The sequence below is a fragment of the Lathyrus oleraceus genome, unplaced genomic scaffold (genome assembly GCF_024323335.1).
Source record: "Lathyrus oleraceus cultivar Zhongwan6 unplaced genomic scaffold, CAAS_Psat_ZW6_1.0 chrUn0607, whole genome shotgun sequence".
Lineage (NCBI taxonomy): Eukaryota > Viridiplantae > Streptophyta > Magnoliopsida > Fabales > Fabaceae > Lathyrus > Lathyrus oleraceus.
Window position 1 is genome coordinate 24,501 of NW_026112998.1, and position 20,500 is coordinate 45,000.

Genomic DNA, 20,500 nt, shown 5'->3' on the forward strand with positions numbered 1-20,500 from the left:
TGGACCTCAAAGCCACGTGTCCAAGGAAGCTTAAAACGAAAATTTGTTCAACATGAAAGTTGTAGATCTTGTTCTCACCTTTCCAAAAAGTCCAAGAACTTGAAAATCCAATGTATGGTTGGAAAATTAGGGATCAGTGAAATTCAAAAATGACCCGTAATCAAGAGGCCATAATTACCACATACTTTGTCCAAATTGCAAGTTCTTTATATGCACAAACTCCATTTGACATGTACTTTGAGGGTGCATCATTGGATTTGTCCAAAAGTGGCCAAGGCAAAAAGTCACTTTTCAACTGGACAGCTGAATTGGACCAGGGGCAAAATTGTCCAACTGTCAAAATATTTGGAATTTTGAGATGGGACTTTTTCCAACACCTCAGGAATGGCATTTAGAATGTGTTTGAATCCTCATTTCATGGCTAGGCTTTGCAAATTGAGTTTTGGTTTGAAAAGTGCAATGGTTGAAATTGGACATTATGCCATCAAAGGGTGAAATTGCAAAATACATGACCAATTGAAATGAAAATTGTTTCTACACATTACATATGGTATTTTGGACTTGTTGGAACCAAATTTGAGCTGGCATGTGCTGTCATGTGGAAGTTACAATTATGCCCTCACTTGTTAATAACAAATTTCACTTAACATTTCCAAATTGCTAATTATGTGATTAGAGCTTGGATTAAGTGCACATATATATTCTAAATCATTGCCTAATCATAACAGACTCTCACAATTACCAAGATTGGATCTGAAACTTCTTCATTCTCTCACATTTCATCAAGAACACAAGAACTTCATATGCATCAATCTTCCTCATTCTTCAACCAAATCTCACGATTCTTGTTGCATTGAATTCACATCATCATCAACCTCAACTGTTTTTGGAGATTGGAGGAAGAAGATCATCAAATCGAGACTGTTCAACATTGCTTCTTCCATGGCAAATGCAAATTCCTCATAACTGGAGCAAGGTTGAGCTAGGCAAAGGTTGCTGTTCATCATCCTCAACATCTTTCTTGGACTGTTTGGAAGAAAAGCGAGCAAAGGACGCTGGTTTAGTGCTGCCATAGCAGGTTCTCTCAAGTTTCGAATCTCATGTTTTGTTTATTTATTATGTGCTTTCTGTAGAGCATGGAATGTAGAGCACGGTGCTAGTTTCGGTTTAGAAATAGTGACCTGTAGCGTGAGAAATCGTGATTTGAAATTATGAACTCAAACCCTAGGTTGCTCGATTCGGTTGATTTAGGAACTGTTAGTCAAAAGTAGGATGATATTCATGTTCCTCTTGATTAGACGAATCCAACGGTTATATGCACGGCCATTTCCGTTGACGTTTGATGTTCTTCATGTTTTTCAATTTTCTGGAAAAAGTCTTGATGAGAACGATGATGAACTGGCTTTTGATCCAAATTTCCATTCAAATATTTGAATCCGCTGTTTCCCTCTCCCGCCATATTATATTTACGGTTATGCCATTGTGACTTTAAATTCATGTATTATAAAAAATTGATAATGCACTTTAAAAAATTCACAAAAAATAGTAAAAAAATTCAGAAAAATATGGAGTTTTTTTCTATGACTTTGTTGTTGACTTTAGGTTTTTTTTGACCTATTGGTCAAAGTTGTGCATGACATATTTTTGGATTGACCTAGGCTTCTTTCACATGTGTTACATTTTGACACCTTGCACCATTTTAATTGGGAAATGCACATGATGTAAAATAAATTCTTGAAAATTTTTGTGATGATTCTTGACTGATTGATGCTCATTTCCATGTAAATTTCATGAATTTTTGATACCTGGTCATTGAGCAGCAAATTCTGGAACTTAGGTGTGACAATTTGTGTCACACCTCATTATGTCAACTTGCTGGATTTTTTGAGTGACCTATACTTGTTGGATTAATGTGAAATTTTGCATGATGGTTGATTAACAGGTTAAGATGCTTTGTGAATTTTTGTGGAATTTTTCATTGCATTTTCTAATTGATCATGATTTTTCATTTCTGGTGATTGAATTTGCAAGTCCATGTGACCTAGGTTGGTAGAATGATTGTGAAATCTTCATATGGTATTGTATGGTCATGAAATTTGGTATGAATGTTGAAGACACATAATGTGACATCCCTGTTTGGTCTCATCCATTTCTTTATTGTTTTCATTGAGTTATGAATTTTTGAAGTGGATGTATGCATTGATGTTGTGAATTGAAGCATGAAATTGTATCTGTTTTTGATGATTTTCATTGACATGGTTCCATTTGCCCAATTGATCTCAAATTTGACATGGTAGACCTTGATTGACCCCTGTTTAGGTGTAATTAATTTGAGAATTTTTGGATGTGTTGATAGGGATTTGAATGCAATACTTCTGTTGGTATGCTTGGTGGTTCATTTAACCTAATATGGTTTGTTTTGTGCATGAATTGAACATGATGGATGATATAAACATGAGACCAATGATGTTTGCTCTTGTTTGATGTTAATTTGATGTTGGTTGATGCATACCTTGCTGTTTTAGATTTTTTCTTGCTTTTGGACCCTAGGCTTGGCCTAGTGGTCTAGTTGCTAATATTTGCTTGATTTTTCAGGATCAAAAAGCAATGCACATGGATAATGGTCCAAATCAATTTTGATTGATGTTGTTGATGTTTGTACACTAACATAGCATTGTTTTGTAGGTGTTGAAGCTTGGGCTTAAGCCTTGAGCTTGCCTTGTGTTGTGCATAGTTTGTTTAAGCTGGTTAACTGTTTATTGTTTATAGTTTGTCTGTCTGGGTACTAACTGTGTTTGACTGTTTCCAGGTACTTTAGTTGCTCAGTTCCTTGTGAACTTTTGCTTTGCTTTGCTTAAGCAACTTGCATAGAGGTATAACTTCCTAACTTCATGTAGTCTGGAGACCCGGCTGTTACCGGGCCGGGCAAATAAATGTCTGAAGTCCTCCTTAAGAGGCAATGATTGTGGTTGTTTATTTTTAAGCCCAAGCAGGTGAAAGTCCTTTAAATAAGGCAATTGGTGGAAGGTAGGGGTATGCAGCCTACCCCCCACTATTCAGTTGAGTCTTCTCCTTGCTCCCATTACATGGTTGTAGCATTGAGATCAAAAGCCCAAGATCCGTTGTGTCAGAGTCATCGAGTATAAAAGGGTTCCCCTATTCTGGACCCATGCTCATTTGTCAGCTCTCCCTGGTTAGGGATAAGAGCTGTGAGGTCTGATCCTCACTTCACCTTTTCATCTGCTTCACCTTAGCCTCGTAATGGCAAGGTTAAGAGCAAACCCAGCCCGTACAGACGACTTGCTTCGGCAGTCAAACCTGATTGATTGAGCCCCCTTGTGTGGTTATAGCGCGTGCTATGTGGATATCTGATTGAGATGCTTGTTCTCATTTGATGTATGATATATGATTGTATGCTTGTGTGCTAGCTTCTTTCCTGGTTAGGATAGGCTTGTTTATGCAAGTAGGATAGAAAACCGAACTTAGGTGAACGATGCATGACAATATTAGGCTCGAGTCTCAGCTCCCTAGTCGTGTGTCTTTCCCGGTTTCTGGTTAGCAATTTAGTCCCTTTCAGGGGAACTACATCGCCCTGATCCTCGTTCCAGACGAGGTATGTAGGCAGGTGGTCGTGCGAGACCACTCCGGGCAACCTTTTTCTTTTTCGCGTGCGTTTACTTGTTATCTGACTGTGTGTTTGGTTCGGATGCCGACGTAAGCCCAGTGATTGGCAGTCGGGCTCCACGTTTGCCGTTTTGAGTGTGTTTTGGTTCGGATGCCGACGTAATTCCATCAAGTGGTTGTCGGGCTCCATGTTTGCCACCTTTGTTTGTTTGATTGTTTTGTGTTGTTTGGCGTGCGTAAGCCGAACTACAGTGGCTCTGATTCTTGTTCCAGACAAGATATGTAGGCATAAGGTGCGATACCTTATCGAGCCCGTTTCTCCTAACCCCACCTGCGTTCCCCGTGTGTGTGTGTGATGTTTTAGCAACCTTTTCTTTATTCTAGGACGTGGATCCCGTCGAGTACGACGGACGTGAGGGGTGCTAATACCTTCCCCTTGCGTAACCGACTCCCGAACCTTTTCTCTCTGGTCGCGAGACCATGTCTTTCCAGGTTTCTCTGAGCGTTTCCTTTCCCTCTTGGGATAAATAACGTTTAGTGGCGGCTCTGTGTGGTTTTATTTTTAGGCTCGCCGTTGATTTTTCGCAGGATGCGACACCCTTCTTCTCCAATTTCCTCTTCCTCCTCAAACCCTAACTTTTCTCTCTTTCTTCTCTTTCTCCTCCTCCTTGACTCTACTTCTTTCTATTTCTCTTCTTTCTCTTTCTATCTTATTTCTATTCTATTTCTATTCTATTTCTATTCTATCTCTATTCCTTGTTTTAATTAAATAAAAACTAACTAATGGGCTTAATTGGTACACCTCCCTTAATTACTATATACACCACTAGACCCAATAGCTATTATACCACAATTCTCATAATTAAACTCTAATAATAAATTAACACACAATAAAATATTTTACCGAAATAATTATAAATCAAACATTACAAAAATAATAATAATAACACTTAATAAAAATCGGGGCGTTACAACTCTCCCCCACTTAAATATTTTCGTCCTCGAAAATTACCTCATTCGAATAACTCGGGGTAGGAGTCGCGCATCCTGTTCTCCAATTCCCATGTCGTGCTTTCTCCGACTGCACCAATCTAAACAACCTTCACCAATTCAATTTCCTTTCCCGTAGGGATTTCGTCTCACGACCTTCGATCCTCAAAGGCATCGTCTCAACCGTAAGGTTATCGCGCACTTGAATATCGTCCATTTGAATCACATGAGACGGATCCGGAATATACTTCCTAAGTTGAGACACATGGAACACGTCATGCAAATTCGAGAGGTTTGGCGGTAATACCACTCTATAAGCAACTTTTCCCACTCTACTCGTAATTTGATACGGTCCAATGAAACGAGGAGTCAACTTCTTAGCTTTCAATGCTCGTCTAACACCGGCCGTAGGTGTGACTCTTAGAAACACATGATCACCCTCTTGAAATTCCAAATCCTTTCTCCTCTTATCATGATAACTCTTTTGCCTACTTTGAGAAATCTTCATCTTATCCCGAATCATCTTAACCGTCTTGGTAGTTTCTCGAACAATCTCGGGTCCAAGTACCACACTTTCACCAGATTCATGCCAACACAACGGAGTCCTACACCTCCGCCCATACAAAGCTTCAAAAGGCGCCATTCCAATACTTGAATGGTAACTATTGTTGTAAGTAAACTCCACCAACGGAAGGTGAGTATCCCATGAACCTCCTTGTTCAAGAATACACGCCCTTAACAAATCTTCCAAGGATTGGATAGTCCTCTCCGTTTGACCATCCGTCTGAGGATGATACGACGCCGAACTCAACCTCAACTTGGAACCTAAAGCTTCTTGCAAACTCTTCCAAAATTCTGAAGTGAACCTCGGATCTCTATCCGAAACAATACAAAGAGGAACACCGTGCAGCTTCACAATAACATTGGTATAAATCTTCGCCAACTTCGACACCGGATAACTTATGTTAATAGGAATAAAGTGAGCCGACTTCGTAAGCCTATCAACAATCACCCAAATAGCATCACATCCTCTAGATGTATTCGGTAAACCCGTCACAAAGTCCATGGAAATGCTATCCCACTTCCACTCAGGAATTTCTAACGGTTGCATCAACCCCGCAGGTTTCTGATGTCCCACCTTTGATTTCTGGCAAGTCAAGCACGCATACACGAACTGAGCTACTTCACGCTTCATTCCCGACCACCAAAATAATCTTTTCAAATCTTGGTACATCTTAGTCGCTCCGGGATGAATACTCAAATTACTCCTATGGCTTTCTTCCAAGATCATCCTTTTTAAATCCACATCATCGGGAACACAAATCCTATCACGAAACCTCAACACACCTTGTGCATCCAATTTGAAATCCTCATTCTCAGATTGTCCGAGTCCAATGATCACATCAACAAGTTTCATATCCAACTTCTGAGCCTCTCTAATGCTATCAAGAAATCATTGTTAATCTTTAACATACCCAAAATCACATTTCTTGGTGTCACCTCGATCACTAAGCTCATATCTCGGAATTTCTCAATCAACTCCAACTCTTTCATCATCAAGGTCGACATATGCAAAGTCTTCCTACTTAGAGCATCGACCACCACATTCGCTTTTCCCGGATGGTAGTTCAACCCAAAGTCATAATCCTTTAGCAATTCCAACCATCTCCTTTGTCTCATGTTCAACTCTTTTTGATCAAACAAATACTTCAAGCTTTTATGGTCACTAAAGACTTCAAATCTAGATCCATAAAGGTAATGTCTCCAAATTTTCAAAACAAACACAACCGCCGCAAGCTCCAAATCATGCGTAGGGTAGTTCTTCTCATGAATCCTCAATTGTCTAGAAGCATAAGCAACCACCTTACCATTCTGCATAAGCACACCTCCTAATCCCATCTTCGAAGCATCGCAATAAACCACAAACGGTTCCTCGGGATTTGGCAAAATCAAAATCGGAGCCGTTGTCAACCTTTTCTTCAACTCAAGGAAACTTTCTTCGCATCGGACATCCCTCAAAAGCAGCACCCTTACAAGTTAACTTAGTCAAAGGAAGTGCCAACTTAGAAAAGCCTTCTATAAACCTGTCATACCCCAAAATTTGCCCGCTAATATTACAAGGCATTTTCAAGGCACTCCAACTTATTGTTCAAGACATTGACCTTAAAGGAGCAAAGACCCAGCTCACAAATGGCCCAATCCAGAAAAAGACTCAAACTGGCATGCTCGCTGGGCGAGCAAATCCTTCGCCTAGCGAACCCTTCGCTATACCATTCGCCTAGCGAAGCTTGCGAACACCAGAAATTTTGGGCTTCATTCTGAGCCCATTAGGTCACAAAAATTCATTATAAATAGCAGAGCTTCATTCAGAAAAGCAAACAGAGGCAGACGGACAGAACCCTAACAAGGAAACCCTAACAGAAGCAACACAGCAAACCCTGGAGGCTAACCCAGAGAATTCAGAGCAATCCTAAAGGAAACCCTGAAGGAAACTCATCTGCACCAAGGTTATCTCCGCCCAACTCAATCTGGCGCCAACCCTAAGGGTGACTTGCCAATTCAAGGTTGCAATTCAGTTGCAAACAGGTTTGCATTACTATTACCGCATTATGTTCTTAACTTGCATGTGGCATTATGATTGAATCTATATCTTAACTTTTTGCATGTGAATTTAAGTATGTATGAATATCTTGAACGTTTAAACATGTAATTTCTGTAATGGATGCCATAGGGTGGAGCTTTCTGGAATTGTACTGTTAGTAAAACCAGAACCCGCAGCCGCTCGCTAGCACATCGCTAAGCGAGCATGTAGCGAGCATTCGCTAAGCCTTCGCTAGGCGAGGCAGGAGCGAACGTGACAGTCGGCGATTTTTCTGTTCTGTTCTATGCTTATCGGATCTGTTTTATTCTAACCATGTGTTATTTTGCCTGACATTCCTACCGCTATGTTCCTTTTGTTTGGTGCAATTCCCGATTGCACCCTGATTTGGTTTTCTGACTTGTTTGCTGAATTTTGTAAGGGCTCACGTATTCCCGAAAAGGTAGCTTGCTAGGTATTCCACTTTATTTGTGGGATACCCTTGGGGAGATTCACTCTAATTACCTAATTGATTATAATGTGTACCTAATTACCTAATTGATTACAACTACCTTGGAATATGTGATCTTAGACCTCTCTTTGTTGCCTTACAGTATTACGATATTATGGTCATGTCCCGCGAATGTGGGGATACACTTAGCAAAGACCCTTCGATTAAATCATCATGTCCCTATAAAATAAATCATCGTCCCTCGGATGTTGCCTGCGAATATATGATTTTGTCCCTCGACGACCCGTCGTTGTAGCCTACGGTTAAATGATGATTGTCCCTTCGAATGCTAAGGTATCCTTACAAATGTTGCCTTCAATGACCAATCGATGACCCTACGATGACCCTTTACATCCAAAGGATAGAACTACTTACTTCTCAATAGTAAGGGCAGTTTTACCCTCATAAGGATAGGAAATGCCCATAAAGACCTTGGGTAGGTATAACTCTTAATTGTTGGCTCACAACCTAAAACATTTTTTCATACCTCACACTTTGCAACTACTAGAAAATCACCACTTGGTATACATTCGTACCAGAATCATTGCCAAGTTATATTTTCTAAACCGCTTTCAAAATTAAACGAGATAAATACTTTGTATACATTCGTACAAGAATCATTACAAAGTTAAACTCTCCTTTCAAAACATTTTTAAGCAATTCACAAACACTTTTTTCAGACAAACATAAGTGATCCAGCAATTAAGAGCCCATGGATAACCATGGATACAAAGGGTGCTAACACCTTCCCTTTGTATAATGTACCTCCCGAACCCAAAAATCTAATCAAGGTCTTTCTGTTCTTTTCCACCTTTCCTTATTGGATAAAAGAAAAGTCGGTGGCGACTCTTGCTATCCGCGACATTTGCTTTCCAAAGCAAAAACACATCGAAGTCAGTTCACCGTATGACAAAACCTCCTATAGTAACCTGCCAAGCCTAGGAAACTTCTTATCTTGGTAACTGACGTAGGAGCTTCCCATTGCAACACCGCATCAATATTCGATAGATCAACCGCAATTCCGTCACCGGAAACAACATGACCAAGAAAGCTAACTTCTCTCAACCAAACTCACACTTAGACAACTTAGCATACAATCTCTTCTCTTTCAACACTTGCAAAACAATACGCAAATGTTCCACATGCTCTTCCTCCGACTTAGAAACCAAAATGTCGTCTATGAACACCACCACAAATTGATCCAAATAAGGATGGAAAATTCGATTCATGTACTCCATGAATACTCCCGGCGCATTAGTAACGCCGAAAGGCATCACCGTGTACTCGTAGTGTCCATAACGAGTCCTGAAAGTAGTTTTCTGAATGTCCTCATCTTTCACCTTAATTTGATGGTAGCCCGACCTTAGATCAATCTTACTGGAAATACGAGCACCCACTAAACGATCCATCAAGTCATCGATCCTTGGGAGTGGATACCTATTCTTAATCGTCACCTTATTCAATTGTCTATAATCAATACAAAGTCGCATGCTTCCGTCTTTTTTTTTTCACCAGCAGAACTGGAGCTCCCCAAGGTGATACACTAGGTCTCACAAACTTCCTTTCAAGCAGATCCTCTAGCTGACTCTTCAGTTCAGCCAACTCTGATGCTGACATCCTATACGGTGCCATAGAGATGGGTCTAGTACCAGGTACAAGGTCAATAGTGAACTCAACTTCTCTTTCTGGCGGTGCACTAAGAATCTCATCGGGAAAAACTTCAGGGAAATTGCACACCACCGGCAAGTCCGCAATTACAGCCTGACTCTCCACAGACAAGCTTGCCATCAACAAGAACACCAATGCGTCTTCTTCTATGAACTCCTTCAATTGTTTCTTGGATAACAATTCTTGTCTTCCCTCTTCTTCGGCAGAAGAAAACACAGTGTTGTTTAGCAATTAATATGAACATAGTTGGATTTCAACTAGTCCATACCCAATACTACATCCAATCCGACAAGCGGCAAACAAACAAGATCAACTACAAAATCTTTACCAAATATTGACAAGGGCAACTCTTACACACAAGAGACGTAGATACCGTTCCCTTGCTTCAACTCGAGGAATTCAATCTCTTCTTTCCTCGCACATCTTCTGGATAATACTTCCTCAGAAATTCTCTATGAAACCCTTCCCAAGTAATCTCCTCGCCCGCAGTTTCCAACCTTAGACGAGTGTCCACCCACCAATCATCGGCTTCACCTTACAGCTTATGAGTTCCATGACGGATCTTTTGCACAAGAGTGCAATTCATCACTCTGAAGATTCTTTCAATCTCCTTAAACCAAGCCAAGGCTCCTTCAGGATCATACCTACCCAGAAAAGTAGGCGGGTTCTCCCTCTGAAACGTCGCCAGACTACGAGACCCCACGTTCTCGTCAGCATTGGGTGGGTTCTGGAACGCCTGAGCCATTGCCTGCATAGCTGCAGCAAGAGCCTCATCATTCCTCCCAGCGTTTCTTCCGGCCATCTTACACTTCTTCTCACAACACAAACAAGGATTAGCAAAAAATTAACAACACAAGGTCGTTAAACAACAAAAGACTCAACAACGTGGTCGGATGGACCGACCTGCTATGATACCACTAATGTAACACCCCAATTCTACCCGTCGTAAATTTAATTAAAAATCAGAGTAAACAAATTTCACATAAAATTGAGGCATCACATATATCATTTCATCAACACTTAAACAAATTACACAACACGGCAATTGCGCAAGGATCCACTTAGTCCTTGTTAAATAATAAACAACACTGTATATGGATTCACCTAGTCCATATAGCAGCAATACATAAAACATCGCAACAGAAATCAGTTAGATAATTAAGTTGAGTCGTATATTTACACATTCAAAAGAAAACAAGCAAACAAATGCCCATCACAACTATCATATACAATGATATACAAAAGGACATTGTTATTATCAAAATCATGAAAAACGTTCATTAACCCCTGAGTGTTACAATCCTAATCAGAGCAATGACGCCAAAAGTGTGATACCACTATCCTCCTCTCAACGCGGAGCACCTGCACGTTACCAATATAAAGGTAACGGCCAACAACAAAAGGGTGAGATACTCAAATCATATAATCAAGATAATGATAAGCAATATATAAGTAAATTCGGAAAATTAGAAATATTGTTACCACATCGCACAATCCTTCACTTGAATGCTTATGTATTTAATCATAAACAAAGTCAATGATCATCCACAACATCAATGTTACATCATAGCATCTCATCACTTTAACATTTCATCAATCCATCATAAAACATTATGATTCATCGCATCATCGCAAAATATCACCGCACATCATAAACCGTCACATAACAACAATTATCACAAAATGCGGAAATAAACATAACCAACATATGTGACTCAACTATGCAAATGCTATGCGGTACCAACTCGTCGCTTTGCCATCAAGGCCAAGGCTTTATGCCCACTTCGCTTTTGTCAAAAGGCCATGTCGCTATTGCCAAAAGGCCACGTCGCTTATGCAAATGTATGTGACTCCATGATAAATGATACACATACACCAAAATCATCATCGCATCAACATAACTCATCACAATGGCTGAAGCCCACGTCGCTATTGCCATTTAGGCCACGTCGCCGTTCACATGCATAAAAGCATTCACAAAACATCATCTTCACCAACATTCATACATATGTTTATATATAAAACAAATGAGAATATTTATCACAATCAATTGTTTCATCATACAATCTCTTAGGTAATTCAACCTCATGCTATGTTTATTTACGTCGCACACCTGCACACTATAGTTAAGTGGTATTCCTCATTAATCAAATAGGCTTCCTACTATATCAATTATTAATCACTTTTCCAAAATAATCACTTATTAAAATAAGCCCTTATAATGGCCTATAAACATCAACAACGTGTATAAAATTTCATAAGCTTCGCAACGCTTCGAACGGGGACCAAAACGGAGTTACGGTTCAAAAGGTATGACTTTTTGAAGTTTACAAAAGAATTATGTTTTTCAACTCAGTTGGCGCCGCGAACTCTCTTCGCGCGCGCGAATTTAGCAGAAAACAGAGAAAATGCGTTTTTGACCGTTAAATACCTTCCAGACCTCCGATTACGATTCCGTAAAAAGTCTCATTCTCAGAATTCAACGAACTACAATATTTTCAATATTACAAAGCCATTCTAACCACAATTTAACTTTTATTTCATCATTCTAAACATCATTCAATTAATTTCCAACACTTCCTAAATTCACGATTTGTGAAATTACTCATACTTTGATTCATCAACACAATAGAATATTTTTCACAACATACATCAACCCCAAACCATCAAAAACAACACCACACACAATGTTATTTATCATTCTTCTAAACCTAACCCTAACATTTTGCAAAGAATTGATACATGTTTAATAATCACAAACAATCAACACTATATCAAGAACACAAACAACATTTTCAAAGCAAGGAATCCAATCACAACATCAAAACCCAACAATATCCTCTAACAACCATTACCCACATAAAACCCATCATTTTCATAATTATAGGAAATGATAACTCACACCCTTACCTTAGAGATGATGATTGAGTTACTCTATAGTGTTCTAGCAAGCTTGGGTTGATTAAGATGATGCCCTTCTTCTCCAATTTCTCTTCCTCCTCCAAACCCTAACTTTTCTCTCTTTTTTCTCTTTTCTCCTCCTTCTCTCTACTTCTTTCTATTTCTCTTCTTTCTCTTTCTATCTTATTTCTATTCTATTTCTATTCTATTTCTATTCTATCTCTATTCCTTGTTTTAATTAAATAAAAACTAACTAATGGGATTAATTGTTACACCTCCCTTAATTACTATATACACCACTAGGCCCAATAGCTATTATACCACAATTCTCATAATTAAACTCTAATAATAAATTAACACACAATAAAATATTTTACCGAAATAATTATAAATTAAACATTACAAAAATAATAATAATAACACTTAATAAAAATCGGGGCGTTACATTGGGGGTCACGAGAACCACATCCAGACTAGATTCACTTGGAAGTACTTTTGTCCTGTGAGTATTCACTACGGCAGGGTATTTTCATTTCGAGTCGATGACTCTGGGAGACCTTCTAGGGACCATCTTGGAGCATAGTCCACACCTGTGAGGGGGATATGGGTTTTTATTGCAGGAAACCATAGACTCTACATACCTTTATTCTCATGGACGTCGAACCGTCGATCATGCGTCAGGCAGTATACACATATTATCCGGATTATTGGTACTACTAACCTATGTTATTGCATTGTTGTACATGTGTTGAAGCTTGGAACTTGGGTTGCTATACCACTAAGGCGTTGAATTTGTGGGTGTTGCATAATTATTGGCATTCCATCCCCAACATATGCATTCATTCATTTGCATTTCATGCATGTTAACCAAAAAACTCACCTTATCCATTCCTCCGTCAGAAAGACAACGATTCGCCGACACCGATCACCCGAGGATCATGGAAGAGACTAAGAGCATTGACATAACTGACATGGTTTTGAGGCTATTCATGGATAGTATGACAACAAACTTCCCAAATCAGGTTGTGATTGATGAGCAAGTTGAAGACATTCTGAAGGAAGATAACAAACAGAAGGTTGCTGTAGGCTTTCCGCCACCTCTTCCTCAAGAATACTGTGTGCTTCCACATCAGAGGCCTGCTCAGAACCACCGGAAACTGAAGCAGAAGCAAATCAGCAAAGGGAACAAAGATCAAGAAGGGAGACATCCTCGCTATGATCCAATTCTTGTGAGTTATGCACATCTGTTACCTATATTGGTTAAGGCTGAGGCAATTGTGCCTAAACAAATTGAACCTGCTAAGTTTCCCTATAGCCATAAGCATGACCCTCATGCCACGCGTGGATACCATGTTGGATACGTGGGGCACTCTACAGAAACTTGTCATGTTCTCAAGTCTAGAGTTCAAGAACTCATTGATCAGAAGCTGTTGAGCTTTACACCTGCGATTGCTGAAGTATCTGTTGAGAAAAGGTTTGAATACAAGGGTCCTCCGATTCATGTGCAAGTTACTCCACCTGTGGTTCAACCTGCTATGCAGTATCCGAATCAAGGATACCATCCTGGAACACCGTTGGCCTATCCTGGGGCATCATCTACTGTTGTTGCACCTCAGTACACCTATGTTGGGGTACCCTATACCCCATTTGGAGGTCATTATGGCCAAACTTCTTATCAGACAATCAATCCTAGCTTGGGGCACTCTGCTCAAATGTTCCAACCAGTGACTATTCCTCCGACTTATGCTCCGATGCAAGTACCTTGGATTACTATGCCATGCTACCCGGTTCCACTTGGTATTACGTCCCAATATCAGCAACCTCCTCAGGCTCAAGCTTTGAAAAGTCAACAAACTGCACAACGTGACCATCCAGGGAAAAAGCAGACCAGGCGGTTTGATAGAAAGCGTCATCAACGTGATCCGATCCCTATGACATATGCTCAGTTGCTACCTTATCTTGTTCAGCAAGGGGAAATTGTGCCAAAAGAGATACCATCAGCTGTTTATCCTTATGGGCCGAAGTATAATCCTAACGTTTCTTGTGCGTTTCACGCCGGCTATATAAGACACTCAACTGAAGATTGTGGGTTGTTCAAGTCAAGAGTGCAAGAGCTTATCAACCAGAAGGTTTTGTCATTCTCTGAGAAAGGACCCAATGTCATAACCAACGTGTTGCCAGACCACTGTGGGCAGATTGTGAATGCGATTAGCAGCGAGGATTGCTCAGACTCAGTTGCTTCTTCAGAGGAGTATCTAGGCTAGCGGTATCACGCTGATTCAATCATGTCTCATTTGTAATCTTTCCTTGTTTGTTAAGTGTTGCTCACTTGTAAAATTTGTCTGTTTTTCAAATGATAATAATAACGAAATAAACGTGCATGTTTTGCCTAAATCCATTCGTGTTCACTCATACTTTATTTTATCAGTATCATACTGTTTGTCAAATAAAATCAAAAGAGAATGACGCAAATGAAAATGCGCAAGATTGTTGCCTATATGCTTTTGAATAAGACTGTGTTGATGATGTAAGGTATTGTTCAATCCCTAAACATTGGAGATATAAGGAAGTTAATCCCTAGTCAACCCTTTGGGCCTTATAGTAGGAGTTTCTTTCTTTTATACATACCAACCCTCATGTTTAACCAAGGGCGGGGTAGTCTTCAGTTAGCTTGAACTTGCATTCGAATTTCAAGATCTTATTTAGTGATCAATCATATCATATCCCTCTCAAGAGGATGGAATCACAAAATCCAGAATGGTTATTCCTTACCCATCAAAAGGAGTTAGATAGTCACAAACCGTGTCAAGAAAGCAGTGTCACAGGATTTGCTCAAGTATAAAAAGAAAAGATGAAACAAAATGAAAAATAAAAAGCAAATAAAAAGCCCGCTCCCCCACTGCCTTCTCCTCTCCCCCCCATCCTTTCTATCTTCCACTTAATCTCTTTTCCTTCCTTCCCTTATTCCCTACCTTCTCCCACGCTCCCTTCTCTTTCCTCCCCTCCTTTTCATCCTTTCTTTTACCTTACCTTCCTCCCTCTCCCACCTTCTACTTCCCACTAACCTTTCTTTCATTTCTCCTTTCCCCACCTTTCTCACACACCTTACCCCTCTAGTCCTCTTTTTCCCCACTTTTTCTCTCCTCTCCTCGCCTCTCCCCACCTACTTTCCCTTCTTTCCGTACTCCTTTCTTTCCCCTATTTCTCATCGTACTCTGTTTTTTCCCCATATCCCTCCCCCACATTTCCCTCCCCCCCCCCCCATTTACCTCTTTCACCCCCTCATTGCTCCTCTTTGTTCTTATCTCCCTCCACCCTTTCCCTTTCCCCTTTTCCCCTTCCCAAGTCAAGAACTTGAAAATAATATTGACTTAGGCAAAAGTTAGGGTATCCCGGTGGGCTGCAGACCCAAAGGACCAGCCCAGGCAAAAATAAGGGTAAACGAAACAAGAGAATCCGAGCATCAACATCAAAATCCTCAACAAAAGAGCAAACCTCTGTGACTGCAAACCAAAACAGAATGTGAGTGGCTATCTCTCCAAACTCTCATAGGGTCCCTTAACCATCACTGCTGATATCCAAAATCCTTTTCTGAAAGATGGATGTTTGTTCTAAGCTAACTGAATGTAGGACTAAAGAACATCACGAAGAACGGGTGGGTTAGGTTAGGTCTTGAGCCTTATGTCTTTTCCTTTTAAAACCGTGAACCTGGCCACGTTACAACCCTCAAAAGACCTAATTGAAGCATGATCTATTTCGAAAGCATACTATGGCAAGATCGCGTTAAGCTGACTCCGAAAGATTTGCATGTCATCTGTATTGATACTGATATGGCATTCTAACCAGTGATTCCTTCACTAGATGTCATAATCTTAGTGAACACACTTGAGTTTTCAAAAACTTGCATGAACATGACATTACGATTATCATTTTTAAGTGAGCATGTTTACATACGAACAATCATTTGACATCAATGAAGCTTACGATGGGAAAGTTGATCAAATTCCTGGTATCCCGTAGCTCAGATCTCTTCAAGAAGACAACCAATCTAGGGAAACCACGTCGAGACTCTACCAATCTCTTTGAATAAGCCAATCAGGGGAAAAGTTACTTCAATGCTCACATTGGGGAAAGCTACCCCAAGAGAACGAGAAGTCAACCACTCCCAAGATGGTTTGATCGAGGGAATACAATTTCAAGACGTTGGGGCAAGGCAGTTTGAGAGACTCAGATGTGAGACCACTCCATAATTGATAACTTGGGCAGTTGATGCAGATACCCAGTATACTGGGGCAGAGGCAAAGGAACCTACGAGCGGTGTCAGCGCAGAGCGCAGCGTCGGTTACGCAGGTACGAACTCTCTCCATGTTTCAGATATAATCCATAAGTGTTACAATAGCTTTTGAGCTTGAAGCATGTGTCGGAGAATCACGTATGGATGACCACTATCCTAGCCCAAATTCCCACCGCCCTCTATATGAGCATCTGGCTTAACCATTGCATAAATCATTATCATGCATAAATCATGTCACTTCACTCATGCATATCATAAAGCATAGCACGATATCGTGCGAACAAGAAAAGGCAAAAAAACAAAATCCAGTTTTGTTGACTAAACCAAAGCCTAACCTTTGCTTGGCAAACCACAAAAATCTCATCACATTAAGTCCACTCTTAATGGGCAAATTTTTGGATACGTTAGTATTTAATCCTCTTCCACCTTGAATACCTGAAAAGCTTCCGCAATTCCTGTATTCAGGTCCAAGAAGATTAAATAGGGGCAATTGTAGTACCCCAAAATTTGCCCCCCACTTTGCTTGTCATCTAACCTACAACTTGGGAGCCATCTATACTCATTCATAGCCCATTTACTCCAAGGTCATGGTTCTTCCATATTTCATTTTACCTTCGTAAATCAATAGTCCATAGTCCCATGTTTCATTAGTGTGTCATGATCCATATTTCTTTCAAAAACTCATAGGCCTTTGGTCCTTGATTCATGGTTCATTTGAGGATTTAATTCATACTGAATCATGGCGTTTAAGCATGGACATCGACAATTACTTCACCCTTATTCAAATTGTTTTGAATCCAAACTAATTTTGATATTTCAAGATATTTTGGGAAATTCAAATTCGTTCTTGATTAAAATTGATTTGTAGGTTCATATTAGCCTTGATAATTCGAATTGATTTTGAACAAATTAATTTGATATTTTAAGATATTTTGGAAATTGAAATTGTTTTCAATCCAATCTGATTTGTGGATCCAAAGTGGGCTTGATGACTTAATTTCACTTTTGGGACCCAAATTAATGTTGCATTGCTGTTGGAGGTCCAAACTTGCGGTACATATAAATTAGAAATTGCCAAAGCTTGTCGTGTTAAATGCAGCAGTCGTGTGCACGCCGCCAAAGAAACTGAATGGTGGTAGCAGCGGTAGGTTGGAGTACAACGTAACGCCAACACCACTTGTCCAACCTTGTTGCAACAAAAGCAAAGAAAACTACTTGAGGATTCACACACTCCATAATATTTAATCCAAATACAAGTTACAATGGCATGCATGCCAAACTTTAAGATATAAAGCCTAAACCACCGTACCATTAATAAACCATGGACGAAATAGAAAATTGGCTACTAACACCAACTAACCAAGGTTCATAACTAAAACATTTGCAGTCCGGAGGTAAAACCGAATTATTAACCCCACTTCAACCAAAACTGCAGCAGCTGACCACAAACAACAGTAGGACGTATACGAAAACCGGCAGCTTGGATCTCACCTACAGTACCATGTCGGCTCGAACACAATCCAGATGCACACTTCTTCACGCCGTGCTAGAAGACCATGTCCTGTTGAAATCACTAAATCCCTTTAGTGGATTTGCAGGCGACTCATGTTTCTTCAAAGGAAGGGCATATGAAGGTCATTTAGCAGACCTTGGATTCAATCCCTTCATGTTGCCAATACCGCATCAAACCAACATTAAACGTGGCCAAGCGAAAGCGGTTTGAAACCTGCACCAAACGGAATGCATCATAAAAAATGACCAACATAAATTGCTAAGCAAAATGAAAGAAAATGATAATTCAAAACTAAAATTTTCAACTGTCATAACCACCCTAACCAAGTTCTTGAACCCTTCAAAGAAACCCTCTCATCAACACTTCAAAACTCCACTACAAAACTAAACCTCCAACTACTAATAACTTGCGACCTGATAGCAGAACCAGGGAATGAGTTCATGACCAACCTGACTTCACCCAAAACCTCCAACAGAATTCTAACTATCATTACGAAACTAACATCCCAACTGTCATACCCGATCTAACCTCAACCACCTCAAAAATTCCATGAACTGGACCAAGAATTCCAAACCACTGAGGACAGCCCTGCATAACAGCTTAAATGAAGCGAAGTCCGACTCGGCGAATCCAAGCCATTCAATCCTAGCAACCTGCAGAAGGGAAGAATCAAAATGTAAATGGAATTCTAGTAGGCAGCGCCACACATCGAGTGGTTTTCATCACTTAACAAGAAACCAACTCTAACTGTTATTAATTAACAAACCTATAACTAACCCAATCTTAACACAATAAAAGGATAACAAACTTTTCCAACTGTCAAAAAAACTTTCTAACAGAAATAACCAACTCTAACAACCTCTAACCAACCCCTAACTTCCCTAACTAAAAATTCATAAACCTATAAAAGCATACCTTGCCCAATCATTTTGGATTTCATCATATTCATTCTTCCTCACTTTCTTCAATCTTCTTCAACACCTTTCTTCCATTTTCTCCATTCACAACCAATTTCAATATCCATCTTCAACCTCACACCTAAATAATCTTCAATCTCCTCCTTCATCTTCAAACTGAACCGTCAAGCTCCAACCTCCAGGTTCTTCATCGATTGCACGAAACAACCTTCAATTCTTCACCCTCCACTTCACAACCATAACTTCCATGGAACCTCACCTCTAACCGCCTTCAACACACACACACACACACAGGGAGGCGAGAAATGAAAAACAGAACAGAAACAGAAGAAAACAAATCAGAAAGATTGAAAGAAGTAAGAGAACTCACATGACCGCGTTATCCTCATCATCTACAGAATCGGAAACCTTCCATTAGCCTCTCACGTAACCATCGTCCAAATCGGTCAGAATCACTAAACTTCAACAATCTCCATAGATTACACTGCAACAACACGATTCCACAGAGAAATGAAATTGAATTAGAATAGAAGATTGAAAAAGAAGGACGAGAAAGAAACACATAGGAATTGAAGGAGAAGAGAAGTGGAAAAAGGTAGAAGCTTTTACCGGCAATGTCGACATCAATCCAAAGACGAGATACGGTTTCTTCAAGGAGAATGTGAAGCAATCCTCGAACCATTTGTGGAAGATTCATTTGGAATTGTTGCGATGGAACCTACCATTCCTCGATTCAGTTACAGAACAACATAGAAGGTAACAGAAGTTCGGAAAGAAGATGAGAGGCGCATACCTGAATTCGTTTCAAACCTTGGAAACCAGCACAAATCGAAGGTTATCCGTTAATCTTAGTCTTCACCGTCGACTACAAATACAATAACAACGATTCATAAGGAATCAACAACATTGAATGCGCATCAGAATTACAAATATAAGCGCGACTTTGATTTGATGATGAGCTTGAGCGCGAAGCCGAATTCGCGTTTGATGTCGTCGCTTGAGGGTAGACCTCATTCCCGACGAACTCGCACTGATTCACTCATTGGAGAACAATTTGTGAGAAACTCATGGCCTTGTTTGAGTTCTTGTGACGTTAATCGTGTCTCTCTCCCGTTCACATCTTGCTAATGGATTTTCGCGCGGGTTTGTGAAGCTCCTTGTCTAAACTGATGAGCAGTGGCATAGAAAAAACACACATGGACGATGCAAAGGAAATGGGGGTGGGGGGTGGAATGATGGTGAAGGAAGGATGGGGGAATGATGGTTGGGAACGAAAACGGCAAAATCGAATCGCACCGCTTCTGCTTATTAGAAAGAATCGCATTTTCCCTTGTTCGCTTTTCCGTTTCGGATTGATGAAGAGAATCGATTTCATCTACCCCCTTGTCAAGTGGATCCGGTTTGGGCTCAAGGCCCAAACAGGTCATTCCTTCATGTCCTGGACCGCACCGAATTGCCAGTTCCCCAAATCCAGGTTAGCAACCACTGGTCCATTTTAGGTTAT

General features: G+C 40.2%; 1 long non-coding RNA gene across 2 annotated transcripts; it reads right to left on the reverse strand.

Moving 5' to 3' along the window:
• Positions 1-17,770: 17,770 nt before the first annotated feature.
• On the reverse strand, positions 17,771-20,180 carry LOC127114577 (uncharacterized). 2 transcript variants are annotated; one of them, XR_007800399.1, is made up of 6 exons: positions 19,790-20,180; positions 19,606-19,714; positions 19,367-19,480; positions 18,995-19,265; positions 18,403-18,732; positions 17,771-18,292 (listed from the first exon to the last, which is right to left on the reverse strand). It is a non-coding gene; the product is annotated as an uncharacterized LOC127114577 (long non-coding RNA). The 2 variants fall into 2 exon arrangements; XR_007800398.1 differs by having other exon boundaries at positions 17,771-18,732.
• Between the last annotated feature and the right edge of the window lie 320 nt (positions 20,181-20,500).